We start from the raw sequence: 19,737 nt of genomic DNA on the forward strand, positions 1-19,737 counted from the left end.
CACTCTGTTGCTCAAAAAAAAATCATTACTTTAGTTTGCTCATTGTCCCATTCTTAAGAGAAAAGTACTAAACCACATTGTTTTTGTTTTGCCTGTGAATAATTGAGATATCCTGGTGAGACATTACTCTATAATCAGAATAGTCAAAATGTACTTTATAGTTAGGTTGTCATTTTTACTTATGATTTATTACGTAAATAATTTATTGGAGATAATATTAAAAGGATGGAAATAGAGAATATGAGTTGGGACACGCTTAGACAGAGAATTTAGCTACCCGTTATGGGGTAGAACAACATGGAGCTGAATCCTGAACAAGGGATCATGCATTATCCCAAGGGTGGACAATTAAGTGACGGTTTCCACTAGCACCCTACAACTCAAATGTGATCATCGTTAATGGTACTTATTTTGAATCTAATATTTGGATATTAATATAGTGTAAAACATTAGCAAATGAAAGTCCATTATTGTTTTTAATCAATAGATGGTATTACATAGAATATAACTGATCTTTAACTATGAATGACTTTAGGAAGCCAGGTGGAACATAGTGTTTGAAATAATGACACTAAAGTAAGTGAAAGGATACCTGGAGGAAGTTGTTTCTCCTGAAGGGTGTGTCGCTCCAGTCCACTCAGGATGGGGATTAAAACATTTCTCAAACAAGCAGGAGAAACTGTTGTTGAGGGAATATACCCCATCACACACTTTATCACCAGCTTCGGTGTCGCCAATGGTAAGCATCCTCTCAAATAAGGTAACGCTTGAGAATAGACAATGACTCAGCCCTCCTCCCACCAGGAATTATGTATTTCATCTCATATGGAAGGTGTCTGGTTTTCATCGGAATTTCTGTGGAAAGCAACCAAGTATGCGACATTCGATCCTTGGTCAAAGATACTCATGCTCATTTTGACAATATTTATTTGATCTTCTATGAAGTTCTAGATGAACACTCTCATTCAGAAGGGATCATATGGTGCTTCTAGCAGGACATATAATACCCATCAGCACATTGGTCATACTGCTCAGGAATAACACAGGTAGGGATGCCTGAGTCAGTTAGTTAAGAGTTTTCCTTTGATTCAGATCAGGCTGTCTGGGACCTGAAATAAGCTTAGCGTGGGTCTCCTTTATCAGTAACATGTCTGTCTTTCTCTGTCCAACTACCCCTCTCACTTCTCCTGCTCACTCTTTCTCTAAGATACATAAAGAAGAATTTTAATAAACTAAAAAAAAAACAATTCTCGGATGGTGGATCACTATAGATAGAGGGGTACTGAACATGATGGCTTTGTTTATGAAGCTTGTGATGAACTGTCACTGTTGGGACACTAACGGTGTTAGGATTGTGAAATATGCTGTGCTATGGTATTTTTTATTTTTATTTTTATTTTTATTTATTTTTATTTATTTATTTATGACAGAGGGAGGGAGGGAGCGCAGAGGGATTTGCAGACTCTGTGCAGGGAACCTGACGTGGGACTTTATCCCAGGTCTCCATGATCTCACCATTGGATGAAGGTGGCGTTAAACCACTGGGCCACTGGTGCTGCCTGGATTTTTTTGTTTTTGAGAATGAGAGAGGCCATCGTTCAGTGTCAGTGGCACATACATCCTGAAGAACTCTCTTATTCTTTCTCTCTCCTCCCTTTCTCTGGATTTCTGTGTCTATATCTGTGTCTCATTCTCTCAATTCACTGTCTCTGTGTCACACACACACTCGGATACACAACTCTGTTGCATTGCACAGTGTTAAACGAGTCTCTGAACCCTAAGCTTCATGCACTCACAACCAAACCACAGAGTGACTATAATAGCTTCCTAGTATTGTAGAATCATGGACATATTTTCTGACCTAGAAAATCTGCCTATCTCATACACTGACAAGCCCCAGGAACATGGAACAAGTTGGCTGTCCTGAAAAAAGCAAGGTTGCCCCCATCTGCCTTATTATTTAGAGGTTTTCATATGCAAGAGATGGATTCCAGAATACAAACCACTTTTGCTGGTTTCTGAGATGACCTGCACTTACACAAAAAGAGGATACCATGAGGAAATGGTCATGTGTGTACTTTGTCATTGGTTCTCCTGATGAGTATTTAATAGCATATGATGAACAAGAGTAAGGCAAAAGACTTTCAAATGAAGCACAGTTTGCACCCTTGAAAAAGAATGAGCTATTCCTTGGGGATTGATCTCTCCAGTTCACTAAAGGAGCAACATGAAATTCTTAACTCAAGATGGAAAAAATGTATATGAGAAACAGGTCTCTGTCTACGCTCTTTATAACCTCCCCTTCCATCACCCCATGAAAATGGTCCTTCTAAAAAAATACACTGTTCTTTGTCATATCTTTTTTTTAAATTTTTTTAATTTATTTTTTATTGGTGTTCAATTTACTAACATACAGAATAACCCCCAGTGCCCGTCACCCATTCACTCCCACCCCCCGCCCTCCTCCCCTTCCACCACCCCTAGTTCGTTTCCCAGAGTTAGCAGTCTTTACGTTCTGTCTCCCTTTCTGATATTTCCCACACATTTCTTCTCCCTTCCCTTATATTCCCTTTCACTATTATTTATATTCCCCAAATGAATGAGAACATATAATGTTTGTCCTTCTCCGACTGGCTTACTTCACTCAGCATAATACCCTCCAGTTCCATCCACGTTGAAGCAAATGGTGGGTATTTGTCATTTCTAATAGCTGAGTAATATTCCATTGTATACATAAACCACATCTTCTTTATCCATTCATCTTTCGTTGGACACCGAGGCTCCTTCCACAGTTTGGCTATCGTGGCCATTGCTGCTATAAACATCGGGGTGCAGGTGTCCCGGCGTTTCATTGCATTTGTCTCTTTGGGGTAAATCCCCAACAGTGCAATTGCTGGGTCGTAGGGCAGGTATATTTGTCATATCTGAATTCACTCCAAAGAGCAAAAAAGTCCCATTTCTAATTCAGGGAGAACAGGAAAGCATTCTATAGAAGAAACTGGAGATTCCTTCATTGACTTCTCATGGAAAAATTCCTGTACCACACACTTAGCAATATTTAGAAGGACACAGAGTAACTGCCAATGCATTGAGTGTGGTTCTCAGGAATTACTGAGAGATCACTGTTTATATGGATACAGGGCATGACTGTATTGTAGTCATTGATAAATAAGAATCATATGAGGGTCTGGGGGGTAACCTTTTTGGTGCATGAGGGAAAGCCTTCAGCTCAGGTCAAGGTCCCAGTGTCCTGGAATCCATACAGTAGTTGGGTATTGCTCAGCTTGAAATGTCTTTCTCCCTTACACTCTGCCCTTCTCTTTTCTTATGCTCTCTCAAATAAATAAATACAATCTTCAAAAATGTCAGTGACCACCTCAAATAGCCTGACATACTCAATGCATGAATAGAACCGATCTGCACATTGAATCCAATAATGAGATTCCATCGCTCACGTAGCTTGTTGTGAAACCCAGCTAAAAGCTCCTACCTCCTGGACATCTGGCAAAATCATTTCTGTCTCTATATAAACAGGTCCTCTCCTGTCTACTGTAACTTTTTTCCCTTGATTTTACCCATAATCTTCGTAGGTTTGATTCAGTACTAGCAATTATTCTCTTTTTTTCTATTTTGTCTCGTAGTCCATTGTATTTATTCACTAATCATGTTTTTTAAGATTTTATTTATTTATTAATGAAAGACACACAGAGAGAGGCTGAGACATAGGCAGAGGGTGAAGCAGGCTCTGTGTGGGGAGGCTGATGTGGGATTCGATCTCAGGCCCATAAGACCATGACCTGAGCAAAAGAAAGAGACTCAACCACTGAGCCATCAGGTATATCGCTATTTGGATTTGATGGAAATATTCCATCAGGGAGACATTTAAATACTGGAAGTATGCCATTTACCAATAGTGATATCAGTGAAATAGAGTGGCAGGGACAGGCTCCCCATTATTCATTAAATAAGTCACAGAATTAAGAGGGGCAAGATTGTGGAAGTTTAGTGTCCCCAAGTCATCTGTACCCTTTGAAAGATAAATTTCAAATAATCTGGAAACCTATTAATTCTGTCTGAAATTTAAAGAGAGAAGAGCTGGAATTCTACAGTGAGAAGAGTTTACACTTTTATCAAGGTAGGAAGATGGGGAAAAATAAAGAAATAAAAAAGCATCCAAGTGGGAGGGGCCACTGCGAGGAACTGCATTGAGTCCCCCAGGACAGGGAAGCCCAACGCCAGAGAAGCAGGAGCTTTACCAATCTTCCCGGATGGAAAGGCATTCACAGGGAGCTCAGGCAGGATCCCTGGAGGGGCAGAGATGTCCTCAGGCTCCCAGGGACACTAACAGAGGAACTGCGTCCCAGGGGGGTGGAGCACGCCACACATCTAGGGCCGAGCTTCAGCCCTTTATGCACCCAGTGGGGCCTCCAGAGCAGCAGAGGTGGTGGCTCCATAGAGGCTCAATGTGGAGGGGGCTGTGTGGCCCATGGAGCAGCTCAGGTGACAGCTTGGGTGGTCGCTACACAAACAGACCTGTGGGGCCCTCGGAACTGTTTGGGTGCGGCTCAGGCGGTGGCCCTGGGATTGCAATTCCAGCAGCGCAGTCCCCAGAGTTCAGGGCACCAAGGGACAAAGCCCAAGATCCGGTGCTTCCCCCCCCCCCCACCTCAGGGAGAGGCAGAGGATGAGAAGACACAGGACAAAAAGGATGCTCCTCCACTGGGTGAACCTGAGCTGTGCAGATAGGCACACCCCACCCCCAGAGTATCCAGACCCCTGCAGACTGGGTGCTTCAGTAGTTGCTGTGAGATCTGAATCCAGAGTTGGAGGCTGGCCGCCTCCACTGTTGTTATTCTTCTTGGTGTCACCTTGTACCTGGGACTGAACAGGAGCCTCACAGGATAAAAAGTTTCCTATGAGACGTGCACCTGGCAGGGGAATGGGCAATCTGTCAGGTGCACACACATGGCAATCAGCACAACAGACACCTCCACCAGACAACCACTTAGAAGGACAAAGGAAAAGCAGGTTATTGAACAAGCAGCACTGGAAAGTTCCAGGGGAAGTCGAGGGATTTACAGTATATAGAATCAGAGGATACTCCTTGTTTTTTGTTTCTGCTGGTCCCCCCTTTTTTACTCTCTCTTTTTCTCCCCTTTCCAGGACAACTTGTTTTTGGCCACTCTGCATTAAGCAAAATAACTAGATGTAAAAACTCACCACAAAAGAAAGAATCAAGAACAGTACTCTCTCCCATAGAGTTACAAATGTTTTATTACAATTCAATGTCAGAAAGCCAATTCAGAAGCACAATTATAAATATACAGGTGGCTGTAGAAAAAAGCATAAATATTTCGAGATTTCATGACTGCAGAATTTAGATACAATCAGGACGGAATTAAAAATCAATTGAATGAGATGCAATCCAAACTGGAGGTCATAATGAGGAGGGTTAACAAGGGAGAAGAACAAGTGACTGACACAGAACACACATTGATGGCAAGGAAGTAAACTGAGGAAAAAAAAAAACAATTAAAAGATCATGAGGATACATTAAGGGAAAGAAATGACAGCCTCAGAAGGAAAAATCTATGTTTTATTGGGTTCCAGAGGGCGCCAAAAGGGACAGAGGTTTGGAAAGTGTATTTGAACAAATCATAGCTGAGAACTTCCCTAACTTGGGAAAGGACACAGACATTCAGATCCAGGGCATAGAGAGATCCCCCCCTAAAATGAATGCAAACTGCTCAATGCCTCGATACTTAATAGTGAAACTTGTAAATTCCAAAGATAAAGAGAAGATCCTTAAAGCAGCAAGTGACAAGAAATTTCTAACTTTTATGGGAAGAAATATTAGATTAACAGCAGACTCTCCACAGAGACCAGGCAGGCCAGAAAGGGATGGCAGGATATATTCAGGGTCCTAAATGAGAAGACCATGCAGCCAAGAATACTTTATATAGCAAGGCTCTCATTCAGAATAGAAGAAGAGATCAAGAGCTTCCAAGATAGGCAGGAACTGAAAGATATATGACCGCCAAACCAGCTCTGCAAAAAATATTAAGGGGGACTCTATAAAAGAAATAGGATGTCTAAGGAAACAATTTAGAGAAACAGAGATTGAATAGGTATTATGATGACACTAAATTCATATCTTTCAAAAGTAACTCTTAACATGAATGGGCTTAACGACACCATCAAAAGGCTCAGGGTTTCAGACTGGATAAAAAAGCAAAACCCATCTATTTGCTGTCTACAAGAGACTCATTTGAGGCCCAAGGACAGCTACAGCCTGAAAATAAAATGTTGCAGAACCATTCACCATTAACATGGTCCTAATAACAAAGCAAGGGTAGCAATCCTCACATCAGATAAATTAAATTTTATTCTAAAGACTGTCTGTCGTAAGAGATGAAGAGGGACACTATATCATACTGAAAGGGTCTATCCAACAGAGGACTTAAAAATCATGAATATTTATGTCCCTAATGTGGGAACTGCCAAGTATATCAATCAATTAGCAAACAAATAAAAACATACTTACATAATCATATACTAACACTGGCAGACTTCAACATGATGTTTATGGTAATGACAGACCTCACCATCTCCATCACCATCTCCAAGCAACAAGAGATTTATTTTTTATTGGAGTTCAATTTGCCAACACATAACATAGCACCCAGTGCTTATCCCACCAAGTGCCCCCTCAGTGCCGATCACCCATTCACCCCAAAACCCCCCATCCTCCCCATCCACTACCCATTTTTTATTGCCTGGAGTTAGGTCACTCATTTTATGTCATCCTCACTGATATTTTCAGTCATTTTTTTCTCCTTCTCCTTTATTCCCTTTCACTAATTTTTATATTCCCCAAATGAATGAGACCATATAATGTTTTTTTTTAATTAAAATAGGATTTATAACTGAAATGTGTCTTAAGCACATCTACAATCAATGTGTCTGTTCACTGATGGTATTTATGTGAGATCACCGTTTCTTTTTTTTAACTTTTTTTTAAAATAAAATAATTTTTTATTGGTGTTCAATTTACCAACATACAGAATAACACCCAGTGCTCATCCGTCAAGTGTCCCCCTCAGTGCCCGTCACCCACTCACCCCCACCCCCCGCCCTCCTCCCCTTCCATCAACCCTAGTTCCTTTCCCAGAGTTAGGAGTCTTTATGTTCTGTCTCCCAGGAAATTCAAGAAGAATTAAGATATTCATGTAAACAATTTAGAATGAAATGAGACTGAAAATGAGTATGAAAATGAATCAGAATTTCAATGAGAATGAAAATACAACCGTTCAAAATCTATGGAATCTATGGAATCTAATCTATGGAATAGACCTTATTACTGAAGCTGTCCTGAGGGGGAAATACACTGCAACAAGTATCCCACAAAAAGTTCGAAGAAACTGAAATACAGAAGTTAAATTTGCACCTAAAGGAACTGCAGAAAAAAACAACAAATAAAACATACACCCAGCAGAAGGAGATAATAAAGTTTCGAGAAGAAATCAATGAAATAGAGACCAGAACTGTCGAACATATAAACCACAACAGGAGTTGGTTCCTTGAAAGAATTAATGACATTGATAAACCATTAGCCACCCTTATTAAAACCAAAAGAAAAAAAGACTCTAATTATTAAATCATGCATGGAAAAGGAGAGATCACTATCAAGGAAATACAAATGATTTTATTTTATTTTTTTAATTTATTTATTTATGATAGTCACCGAGAGAGAGAGAGAGAGGCAGACACCGGCAGAGGGAGAAGCAGGCTCCATGCACTAGGAGCCCAATGTAGGATTCGATCCCAGGTCTCCAGGATCACACCCTGGGCCAAAGGCAGGCGCCAAACCACTGTGCCACCCAGGGATCCCCAATACAAATGATTTTAAAAGCATATTATGGGCAGCTATACGCCAATCAATTAGGTAATCTACAAGAAATGAACGCAATTCTGGAAAAACGCAAACTACCAAAACTGGACAAGGGAGAAATAGAAAACATGAACAGACCAATAACCAGGGAGGAAATTGAAGCAGTCATCAAAAACATCCTAAGACACAAAAGTCCAGGGACAGATGGATTCCCTGGGGAATTCTATCAAACTTTTAAAGAAGAAATCATACCTATTCTACTAAAGCTGTTTGGAAAGATAGAAAGAGATGGATACTTCCAAACTGATTCTCTGATGCCAGCAACACCTTAATTCCAAAACCAGACAAAGACCCCACCAAAAAGGATTATTACAGACCAATATTCCTGATGAACATGGATGCAAAAATTCTCAACAAGATACTAGCGTATAGCATTGATCAATGCATTAAGAAGATTATTCACCATGACAGAGTGGGATTTATCCTCTGGTTGAAAGGCTGGCTCAACAGCAGTGCAATTACTGGGTCATAAGGCAGGTCTATTTTTAACTCTTTGAGGAACCTCCACACAGTTTTCCAGAGTGGCTGCACCAGTTTATATTTCCAATAGCAGTGTAAGAGGGTTCCCTTTTCTCCACATCCTCTCCAACATTTGTAGTTTCCTGCCTGGTTAATTTTCCCCATTCTAACTCGTGTGAGGTGGTATCTCATTGTGGTTTTGATTTGTATTTCCCTGATGGCAAGTGATGCAGAGCATTTTCTCATGTGCGTGTTGGCCATGTCTATGTCTTCCACTGTGAGATTTCTGTTCATGTCTTTTACCCATTTCATGATTGGATTGTTTCTTTGGTGTTGAATTTAATAAGTTCTTTATAGATCTTGGTGACTAGCCCATTATCTGATACATCATTTGCAAATATATTCTTCCATTCTGTAGGTTGTCTTTTAGTTTTGCACTGAGAAATCTAATATAGTCAGATTAAATGGTAGCTGTTGAGAAGCTAACATCTGGATATATTAGTTCATCTTAAATATTAGCAAATAAAACTACTATTATGATTTAATAAATAGACCTTAATACTGATATTAGAGTTAGGCTGATGTCACAATGCAACATATTATATAAAATTTTCCCTATCATCCTATCCTTTGGCACACAATTTCCACAAATATTCACACCTACATCAATTTGAAATATTCATCACAAAGAACGAACTGGTGTAGACATATTATTGTCATTGTCGTCGAACACTGCTATTAAGGACGGTTCTGTGTTATGCATTAGTGTGTATTTTGGTGTATGCATAATATTATGTATCCCAGGACCCTGGATCATGACCCGAGCCAAATGGAGAAGCTCAACCAAAGGAACCACTATGGTGCCCATGTTATTACTGTTTTTACATTTGGGTCAAGATGACCCCTAGTTTACATTAACTTATGTGTACCACACATGTTTGACAGTTAAGTTTATTGAAACTGCACTCACACCAAGCATAGATACCATGTGTCTATGTACACATGTATGTGCATTATTGCCATTCCACTCATCATATACCTTATGCTGTACCTTTCACGCTGTGACTCTCAATGAATATGTGGAAGCCTGTCCCCTCCACCCCTTTTCAGAACTAGGGCTATTTGTAAATGATATGCATTCAGTATTTAAATCTTTCCCATACTGGATGATTTTTATAACAACAGATTCCTGGATAAATACAATAGAGTAAAAGACTCAAAGAAACAGAAGATAAAAATTGACTTACATTGTAAAGGATTGAAATCAAATTCAAAGATGGTTGAAATCAAGTGCAAAACCGACCAAAAGAGATGAAAGCATATGTGGATCTACAGAAGTAGAAATAGGTTTGGAAGACATAAGACGTTAGAAACATTCAGTTGGGATTCACAACAATGTCTATGAGTGAAGGGAACCGATTTTTGGATTCGATGTACACACCAGTTCTATTTTACATTGATTATTTCATGTTGCTTAAGTTGCCATTTCCTTTTATAAAGTTTTTGTTTATTTGAGATGAGAGAGAGAGAGACAGAGTGAAAGCAAGAGAGAGTATATGCTAGGTGAGGTAGAGAAAAGATAGAAGCACAAACCCACTGAGCAGGGTGCCCAAAGAGGAGAGGGATCACAGGCCCATGGACCTTGGCCTGAGCTGAAGGTTTTTCCTCATCCACCAATGACGATGGCTAAGCAGTGTTTCCATTATGCTTATTACACAGTCATTACCATTCAGTCTTCTCCTGGATCCATATAAAGAGTGATCTCACAAATATCTGAGCACCACCAACAATGCACTGATAGTTATACTTTGCCCTTCTAGATGTTACAAAGTCTGTGGTTCTGGATATTTTCATCAAATCTAAGTGAATGATTCTCCACCCACTTGTATTATAAGCCTGCCCCATTTGCCAGAATAAGAAAGGCTCCTCTCTTAGTTCTTCTCTTTATGAAGTGAATAAACATATGATAAGGAACAATATAGTTTTCAGAGTAAGTACCAATTTGGTGCGTTGTTGGAAGGGGAGCATGTTAACTGTGCAGTAAGGGACATTTGCTCAGGAGCACTTTCTCACCCCCTTGAATTCTGTATTTGGAATTGCTGCTTCAGTCACCTTGAGACATCTATCCCCCAGGAAAAGCTCATGCTTTCTCCATGGGTGCAATCTGTTTTCCTTTGGGGGCCTTTGGCACTACTACTGTTGCTCATTTCATGTCAATACTTTCCAGAGGAACCAATGACAAAGTACTCACATGAACTGACAGCCATTTATCCGACTTTTGTAACTGTAGGTCATGTCCAAAATCATCCAAACTGATATGTATTCTGGAATCAGTCTGTTGCTTGGGAAAATCTGTAAATATTAGGGCAGATGATGCATCCTTGCTACACTGAGTCTGGACAGACACCCAGATTCCATCTTGCTGAAGCTTCAGAGTGTGTGAGATAAGCAGCTTTCCCACTTGAGAAAATAGGTCCATGGTCCTACACTCCTAGGAAACCAATGTATTCTCTTTCAGTGGAGTGTGTATGAGTGCAAAGGTTTGGGGAAGGTGACTTGTTGACTCTATGTCGTGTGTAAGAGTGTGATTGTGAGTGTGTATGTGTGTGTGAGAAAGAGAGAGAGAGACAAGGAGATTGAGGCATAGAGAGAAAATAAAGAGACACAGAGAAATACAGGAAAGGGAGAATGAAAGAGACAGAGGTACTGACAAATCACGATAGCCTCAGTAAACACTCTCAAAACAAAACAAAACAAAACAAAACAAAACAAAACAAAACAAAACAAAACACCTCATTAACAGCACATTTCAGAGTCCTGAGACCATGGGTGGCCCAACAGTACAGATCAACCCATGCTTTATAACCAAATGCCTCCATATTCTCTGGCCCTCCATGATAATGTGCAAAAGTCCCAATATTTGTCCCTAATTTTCTTCAAGATCTAATTTATTATTTGAGAGAAAGAGAGCAGGAGAGGTTGATAAGGGCAGAAGGAGAGAGAAAAACACACCCTTTGCTGAGCAGGGAACCCAACACTAGGCTTGATTCCAGGTCACAGAAAGCCTGACCTTCGCTGACGGCAGACTCTTAAATGCCTGAACAACTCAGGCACCCGTGCCTGAGTTATTCTTCAGTGGCATGAAAATGTACTGAGGGGTACTCTGTGTCTTTCTAGATGCACCCTCTGATCCTTTGGTCATTACACTCTCTCAGATGATCAGAGTGGAAGTGAAAATTAATGTTTTCAAGGAGACCTTGAATATCTTTTTTTCAAATGATTTTTAAACTTTATTTATTCATGAGAGGGGGGGCATTGAGAGAGAGGCAGGGAGAGAAGCAGGCTCCATGCTGGGAGCCCAATGCAGGACTCAATCCAGGGAATCCAGGATCATGCCCTGGACCAAAGGCAGGAGCCAAACCACTGAGCCACCCAGGGATCCCGGACTTTGAATATCCTTAACCAAGGAATAAATGTTGCTTTCTTGGTTGCTTTTCACACCAATTCCGATGAAAATCAGATAGTGTTCATTTGAGGTGAAATAAAAAATCTTCCTCCTGGGAAGTGTGCTGAGTGGTTGCCTCTAGCCAAGCATTACATTTTTTGAGAGGATTTTTATGGTTGGCCATACCAAAGCTGGAAATAAACAGCATGACAGGGCACTTTCCTTCAAAAACAGTTTCTCCTGCTTGCTTCAATATGTTGTAGTTACCATCCCTACTGGGCTGGAGAGACACATCCTTCAGGAAAAGCAACTTCCTCCAGTCATACTCTGATGCTTTTGGGCACCAGAATCTCAAAAATTATGTTCCATCTGGCTTCCTCAAATCATTGAGAGCTTTAAAATGAATGCAGACAGACAATATAATGGGAGCTGAGCCAAATGTTTTCTTTTCTGTACCTGCAAGTGACGTAAGAAACTAGTGATAGCAGTACATATTCTGGAACCAGGCTGTTCCTGTTTATAATCAGGAGCAACAACCTGAATCTGAGTTCTCACTGGAATTAGGATCAGAGCCGTAGAAGAAAAATTAAGTAGGAAAAGTCACAGAGAGTGACAAAATAAGAGATTCCTGCCATGGGAAACAAACAGAGGGTAGTGAAGAGGAGTTTGGTGGTAGAATAGGGTGTCTATTTGAAAGGCACTGAGAGTGGCACTTGATGGGATGTGAACTGGGTTTTATACTATATGTTGGCAAATCAAACAATTAAAAAAATACAGAAATTAACCACCAGAAAACAGGTCTTCCAGGTGAAGACACATGGTTATGCTTTTACAAGTAAACACATAGAATTCAGGTAAGGAGTTTGTATCCATGGACATAGGAGGAAGTGGACAGACATAGACTCTAGTGCTCAGTGAGTTCAGCCAAGGGATGGAGGCTGATTCCAGAGGTAAGGTGCTCTGTGCAGCTCCATTTTATGGTCCACAGGACATCAATTTGAGGTTTTCCCTGATGATCTTAGGTTCCTCAGTCCCAAACTGTATCTGTGTATTCATAATAAAGGTGACAGGAGGACTAACCCCTGGTGGTCACTGCAAAGTCATCAGCAAAGCCTCTCTCATTCCTTTTCCCCAAAGTATTTAGCCCTGAGAAGCCCATGTTCTAAAACCCCTGGGTAGAGATCAAGCCCCAGGTTGGAAAGGATCCTGATCAGCTTGTCTGGAGTCTTGGTCTCCAAACTCAACTAGGTACACACCCAGGCTCTAGCTTGCATCAGAAAGGAAAGAGTGAGCTCCTGAAGAGTGTGAGGTGTCCCCCCTCTGCCTCATTCATCTGACTATGAAGCAGCACATGTGCCTGGGGCCCTAGTCCTCTCCTCTACAAGAGGCCTCTGCTGGGATTCCTGTAGGACATGAATGTGGACCTTCCTGTCTGAGTACTGCCAGGATATCATGTAGTGCCTGCCTCATGGATAGGAGCCCAGAGACCAACGGAAATGAACAGTCACGTCAGGCCAGCAAATTCCACTGCAAGAACCCCAGGGCACGAAGGTCACAGCTTCCTCCTTTATAGATCCTAGACCTGAGCTATCCAAGGAGGAAGCTAATACCCAGACGTGCCTGCATATGTTGAAATTACATAGAGTCAGTGAAGCTCCATTCTTTTTTTTAAGATTTTATTTATTTATTATTATTTATTCATGACAGACATAGAGAGGCAGAGACACAGGCAGAGGGAGAAGCAGGCTCCATGCAGGTAGCCCAACATGGGACTCGATCCTGGGTCACCATGATCACACCCTGGGCCGAAGGTGGTGCCAAACCGCTGAGCCACCAGGGATTCCCTCCATTCTTTATCATACAACCGCACGTCTGGTGTCCAGTACAGTATTTTTAAAAAACAGATTTTTTCCATTTTCACGAATGGCTCTCCTGGGCAGCTGTTCTCTGTCTGACACAGTGACTCTTGTGGACTCCCTCTAACCTGGTGTTTGGCCATCACCTATCATGGGCGGATCTCAGGTGAATCCATGTCAAAATGAGACCTATGGTGATCTTGTGGAAATGAGGAAATGCCATGTGAGGGGGGTCTTTTCTCTCAAGAAAACTTTGCAACTGTGGCCAAAGTCTTGTTGAAGGGCTCTAACTCCCAAAGCCCACAGAAGTCTGAAGATCTCAAGAAGGAACAGGTGTTGAGATGGCTTCCTGAAGAGGCCTTAGCTGGAGTAGCAGGAATATGGGCCTCCACTCTCTAATCACATGGAGAATACTGAGGATGCAATTACTAAAGATGAAGAATCCTTTGGTAGGGTACTAGAGTGAGGCATGAATCAAAGGGTAGGGTCCCTGGGAGCAGTGGGATTATACCTGTTATTTGTAGAATGAGGGTGGGCAGGGTGATATCAAGATGAAGCATTGGAATACAATTGTTTCTCCCTTTTTTCTTTTATTTAATAATAAATTTATATTTTATTGGTGTTCAACTTGCCAACATACAGAATAACACTCAGTGCTCATCCCATCAAGTGCCCCCCTAAGTACCTGTCACCCATTCACCCCTACCCACCTCCTATCCCCTTCCACCACCCCTAGTTCATTTCCCAGATTTACGAGCCTTCATGTTCTGTCTCCCTTCTGATATTTCCTACCCATTTCTACTCCCTTCCCCTCTATTCCCTTTCACTATTATTTATCTTCCCCAAATGAATGAGACCATATAATGTATGTCCTTCTCCAATTGACTTATTTCACTCAGCATAATTCCCCTCCAGTTCCATCATGTTGAATCAAATGGTGGTTATCTGTCGTTTCTAATGCCTCAGTAATATTCCATTGTATACATAAACCACATCTTCTTTATCCATTTTCTTTCAATGGACACCAAGTCTCCTTCCACAGTTTGGATATTGTGGACATTGCTGCTATAAACATCGGGGTGAAGTTGTCCCGGCATTTCATTGCATCTGTATCTTTGAGGTAAATCCCCAGCAGTGCAATTTCTGGGTCATAAGGCACCATACTACCCTGAACACACCGGATCTCATCTGATCTCGGAAGCTAAGCAGGGTCGGGCCTGTTGGGTACTTGGATGGGAGTCCCTTTTTTTCTTTTATTAAAATAAATTATGAGAGACAGACAGAGAGAGGGAAAGAGATAGAGAAGAGCAGAGGGATAGAGAGAGGGATATTCACAACCCACACTGAACAGGGAGCCTGACATAGGCCTACACTTAGGATCTTGGGATAAATGATTCAAGCTGCAGACAGACAGTCAAAAGGTGTTCTTCTTTTGTCTATTCTATCATTAATAGTAGGTTTATTTGGATTAAATAGTAATAAACATTCAGACCTGGGATTCTGTTATGCAGTTGGTCATATTCTTTTTTATTTTTATTTAATTATCATTCCTGAAGACCAGTTCCTGCTCCCTTTACCACTGGGAAACACGAACATCCTTCCTTATATTTGGATAGTATCTCTTGGTAATAGAGCAGGAGAGGTTTTGTTTCAGGTTATGACCTTTGGTCATGGATGGAGCCAATCTCATGAAATATAGGTCTGACACACATCAGAACTTGCACAAATATTGCATCTGTTGGAGTCAGGTGCTGGCACAGCCAGGGACTCACTCTGCACCTATATATTACACAGCACTAGTGCTGGGCTACCCTTGTTCTGCCCAGGCATGTAAGGGAGCTCTAAGGATGGGCATCACAGAAATGGATCCTCACAACACATGCCTCTTCTTCCAGCAGAAGTGAGGTGGGAGGGACAGCCCGAAGCACAGTTCCCTCCTCCTCTTCTTGCATAATCTTTAGTGATGGGAAAAGAATAAAACCTGTACTTCCCTTCCTGTGAGAGAGGCTTGAGTTCAGCCATCCTAGGCCTTGGCTGGGTGCAGGGAATCTAGAGGAACAGTGTGAAATCTGCTGGGCTGGTGACACACACTTGTGCTAAAGGTCCTCTAGAGCTATTCTCATGGTCTAACCAGGCCCAGGACACAGGCTTTAAGCAGGGTGGCCAGCGTTTCTGTTCCTGTCTGTTGACACTACTATAACTACAGAGTACAGGGCCTGCTCCCCATACCAGGGTCTGGGCCCAGCCTCAGATTTTCCCTCATGCCTGCCTGGAGTCAATGGCCTAGCCATTCTTGGGACCAGGGCAAATTCTGGCTTGAGGTGATAATGATGATGCCTCACCAGCTTTATCAAACCTATCACCCCAGATTTAGACTAAAGGAAACTGGGCAAGATTCCTTACCTCTGGCATCACATTCATCTTGTCTATGGGCTATGATATGTATGGGCTGTTCTAGAGATTCAGAGTGTCCCAGATTTAGGAGTCTCTCATGGTTTGTGTCACTCTCTAATTTTTCCCACTCAATCCCACTCCTTTCCCTCATAATCCAATTCACTATTTCTTATATTCCAGGAGAAGGGCATTTGATGGGAGGAGCACTGGTTGGTACACTATATGTTGGCATATTGAATTTACATAACACTAAATAAATAAACATTTAAAAAATAAAGGTTAAGTTTGTGTCAAAACCTAAGAGAACCCCAAGCACAAAGCACTCATGATAACTCAGGGGGATGTCGCCCCCATGGCCACACACAGCCCCAGCTCCTAAGCCCACAGGCCCCTTGCAACTAATCCAGTGCTGCTTGGATTGGCTCCTTGACTAACTGATTAAGGAGGGTCATGTAATAAGCAGATCATTCCCCAAGCATTCCCATGCCACAAAATATAATGGTTGAGCAATTTTGAGCAATTAATGTTTGTGAAATAGAAGAGAGTGAAGCAGGAGTGAGCAGAAAGAGGGAGGAAAATGTGGGAAGAGAAAGGCATAGGCAATTTTGTGGCTTCTTTTTTCAAAAGATTTTATTTTTATATTAATGAGAGACACAAAAAGAGAGAGAGAGAGAGAGAGGCAGAGAGACAGGCAGAGGGAGAAGCAGGCTCCATGCAGGGAGGTTGATGTGGGATTAGACTTGGGTCTCCAGAATCAGGCCCTAGGATGAAGGCGACACTAAAGCGCTGAGCCACCCTGGATGCCCATGGTAGCTTCTTTGGTTTTTTTTATTTTATTTTTTTATTTTTATTTATTTATGATAGTCGCACAGAGAGAGAGAGAGAGGCAGAGACATAGGCAGAGGGAGAAGCAGGCTCCATGCACCGGGAGCCCGACGTGGGATTTGATCCCAGGTCTCCAGGATTGCGCCCTGGGCCAAAGGCAGGCGCTAAACCGCTGAGCCACCCAGGGATCCCCCATGGTAGCTTCTTTGAAGGATGGAATGACAAGCCTTCTTTCCCGGTTGAGGATATGGAATCTGAGACCAGAGAAGGCACAGAGACACTGGAGGCCATTCCTCCCATAAAGTTGAAAGGATCGCGAATCCAGAGTTGTATAGGTGAGGAGAGTAGAGCAGAAGCAAAATTTAGTTTGGGGAGAGGATATCGATCCTAGGAGCTGTGACTAACATCATCTTCTCCCCTTTACTGTCCCCTCTTTTGTTCCCAGGCCACCCACACCCCATTCCTATGCTGTTGTGCAAGGAAGATGGTGACTGCAAAAACTCAGATCCATAAATCAACATCATATGTAATGTATTTCCTCTTATTCCTTTTACACTATTTTGTTATTTAAGTAGTTATTTATTATATTTTGATAGAGAGAGAGACTCTTTGGGTGGAGGGGCAGAAGGTGAGAGATAATGCAACGAAGATTGCCTGCAAATCCTGTTATTGAGTTCAAACCAGCACCCTGAGTTCAGGACCTGTGTCAAAGTCTTGAATAAGACATCTAACCTACTGAGTCACCAGGCACCACTGACCTCTCCCTTCATGATATGCTCCTTGGTAGTATCTTCATCTTGCACATTTGCTCTCATCCAGCACTTGAAAACTTTGGATCTTTAAATGTATAATCTCTTTTCATCCATGCTCAACAACTTCCCCAGCCTTCTCCAGGTAGGTGGTCCCAAGTCTACTAGGAAATTTGAAAGTATAAATCATAGCCAGATAGTTCATTCAGAGAGATTTATGACCCACAGCCAAGCAAGGAACCAGGCCATTATCTTACAGTCAGTCAAGAGAGAAGGAATTGTCTATAAAAGTTAGAGGATATGACTTTTGGTGACTGTATCCAGCACCTGTGCATGGTTTACACCAGAACCTTCAGTCCAACTGGTTCAAGCTTCTAGAATAACTCTTAGATCATTCTTGTAATAGGCTCAGGATTTTACATCATAACCACTGCTCACTTAGAACCCTGTATAACTGAGAGCTTTCCTAACACTTGTCCAAATTTCCTACCTAGGACCCACCAATCAGAAAGAATCACCATTTACCATCACATAGGGTGCCTCACTTCTGGACAGCTCACTATAGCCTCTCCATACAATAGCTTCTCATCAAGGCATAACTTAAGCCTTCCTTTTACCCCCTTGAGTGAGTGTGCAACCATCCTTCTGATGCTGGGGCTCTGCTCAACACAAATAATACTGAATGACTCCCTGCTATAACAAGAACCGAGTCAATATTCTTTATTTTCATTTGGTTGGCCATTGTTCATTGTACAGGCAATCACAAGGGATCCATAAGATTTCTTCAGAGCCTCCTGTTGCTTTGAGCAAGGGTAGTGCTCAAAGAGCCTCCCTGTGCCTTGCTCCTTGAAGCTATTGAGTCCATGATGATATGAAGAGGGGGCCCTGGATTGGAAATTTGTTCTCTGAGGCAGTTCCTAGGCAGATTGTAATGAGTCTGGCATCTGGGACTTGTTTTTGTTCCCATTTCTTTGGACTCTTTAGTGGAATCAGACTATGCCTATAGGTCTCCTCATGCTGTGTTGTTTGGTTACCACTTTGTGCTTTGCTGTGTAAAACTGGTTTCTGTCATAAGAAGTAAAATCTGAGCATAAAGGCAGGAATCATGCCCTGTGAGTCTTCTCTGAGCCAGCCTCACAGAGCAATGAGTGTGAGGATCTCACAGGACTGGCATCCACCCTGAAGAAGAACTTTGCTGAGGATCAGGAATCCTATTAGTTGAGGTTCTCTGACTATTTAAGTTTTGTGTACTGAGAGTATTCATTCTGAGGTTGGGACTGCTGGGGTGGACAGATCATTGGCGATTTGTTCTGTGGTGTCCAGTTGTCATTTTGCATACTCATGGCCTGAGGTACACAAATGTGATATTTCCATCAAATGTCAACAGGTATATTAAGATCATCTAAACCTGAACCCTCTTCTCTACCTGAAAAAGTGTATGTTCCTCCAATGTCTGCTTCTCACATCTTAATTTTTGATCCTCACCACATCACCAATGATGTTTTGGGTTTTCAAGGCCAACTATAGATCACTGGAACTCAATGGAATCTCTCTAGAGAAATCTCTTAGAAAAGAATAAGATGAATGGGCAAGATGGTTGGTTAATACACTGAGGCCTCACAAACGATTTCAGCATCAAAAGTTGTTTCATTAACCATTTGTGGCCAAAGCTAAAGAACAATTTGATAAGGCAAGGCAACAATAAACTAGACCCACCTCTTTAGTAAATGCTCCCTCTTCCCTTCCTCAGCTGTTATTCTATCTCCACTTCTGTTCTTGTTGCCCTGGTCACTCTCCCTCCTGCATCTCCAAAATGCGGGGCTACAAAAAGAAGACACAAATGGGCAGTGGCATGAGCATAGATAATATTGAACACTAGCTTGAATTCATCAACACGTGTCAAGAAAACCAACCAATTCTCTAGGCTTTCATACTTAGAGGAAGTCAGAACAGTATCTTGGGGAAGCAACCTAGGGAGCTAACAATAATTGGGTTCACAATATAATAAATAATGGCATACATGATCCCTTTTGCCAAAAAATCCCTTCTCAAATCACC

At 41.8% G+C, this 19,737-nt stretch overlaps 1 long non-coding RNA gene across 11 annotated transcripts in view; it reads right to left on the reverse strand.

Moving 5' to 3' along the window:
* LOC112652462 (uncharacterized) overlaps positions 1 to 19,737 on the reverse strand; it is a 56,798-nt gene that overhangs the window by 17,742 nt on the left and 19,319 nt on the right. For 7 of the 11 annotated variants that reach the window (XR_007403950.1, XR_007403951.1, XR_007403959.1 and 4 more), the window contains 2 exons: positions 19,396 to 19,500; positions 17,451 to 17,840 (listed from right to left, as the gene is read on the reverse strand). This is a non-coding gene — a long non-coding RNA (uncharacterized LOC112652462). Of the gene's footprint in view, positions 1 to 16,769; positions 17,224 to 17,450; positions 17,841 to 19,395; positions 19,501 to 19,737 lie in introns of those variants that run through there. The other 4 variants (XR_007403954.1, XR_007403955.1, XR_007403957.1 and 1 more) reach the window with 4 other exon arrangements.

Source organism: Canis lupus, chromosome 19 (assembly GCF_003254725.2).
Source record: "Canis lupus dingo isolate Sandy chromosome 19, ASM325472v2, whole genome shotgun sequence".
Lineage (NCBI taxonomy): Eukaryota > Metazoa > Chordata > Mammalia > Carnivora > Canidae > Canis > Canis lupus.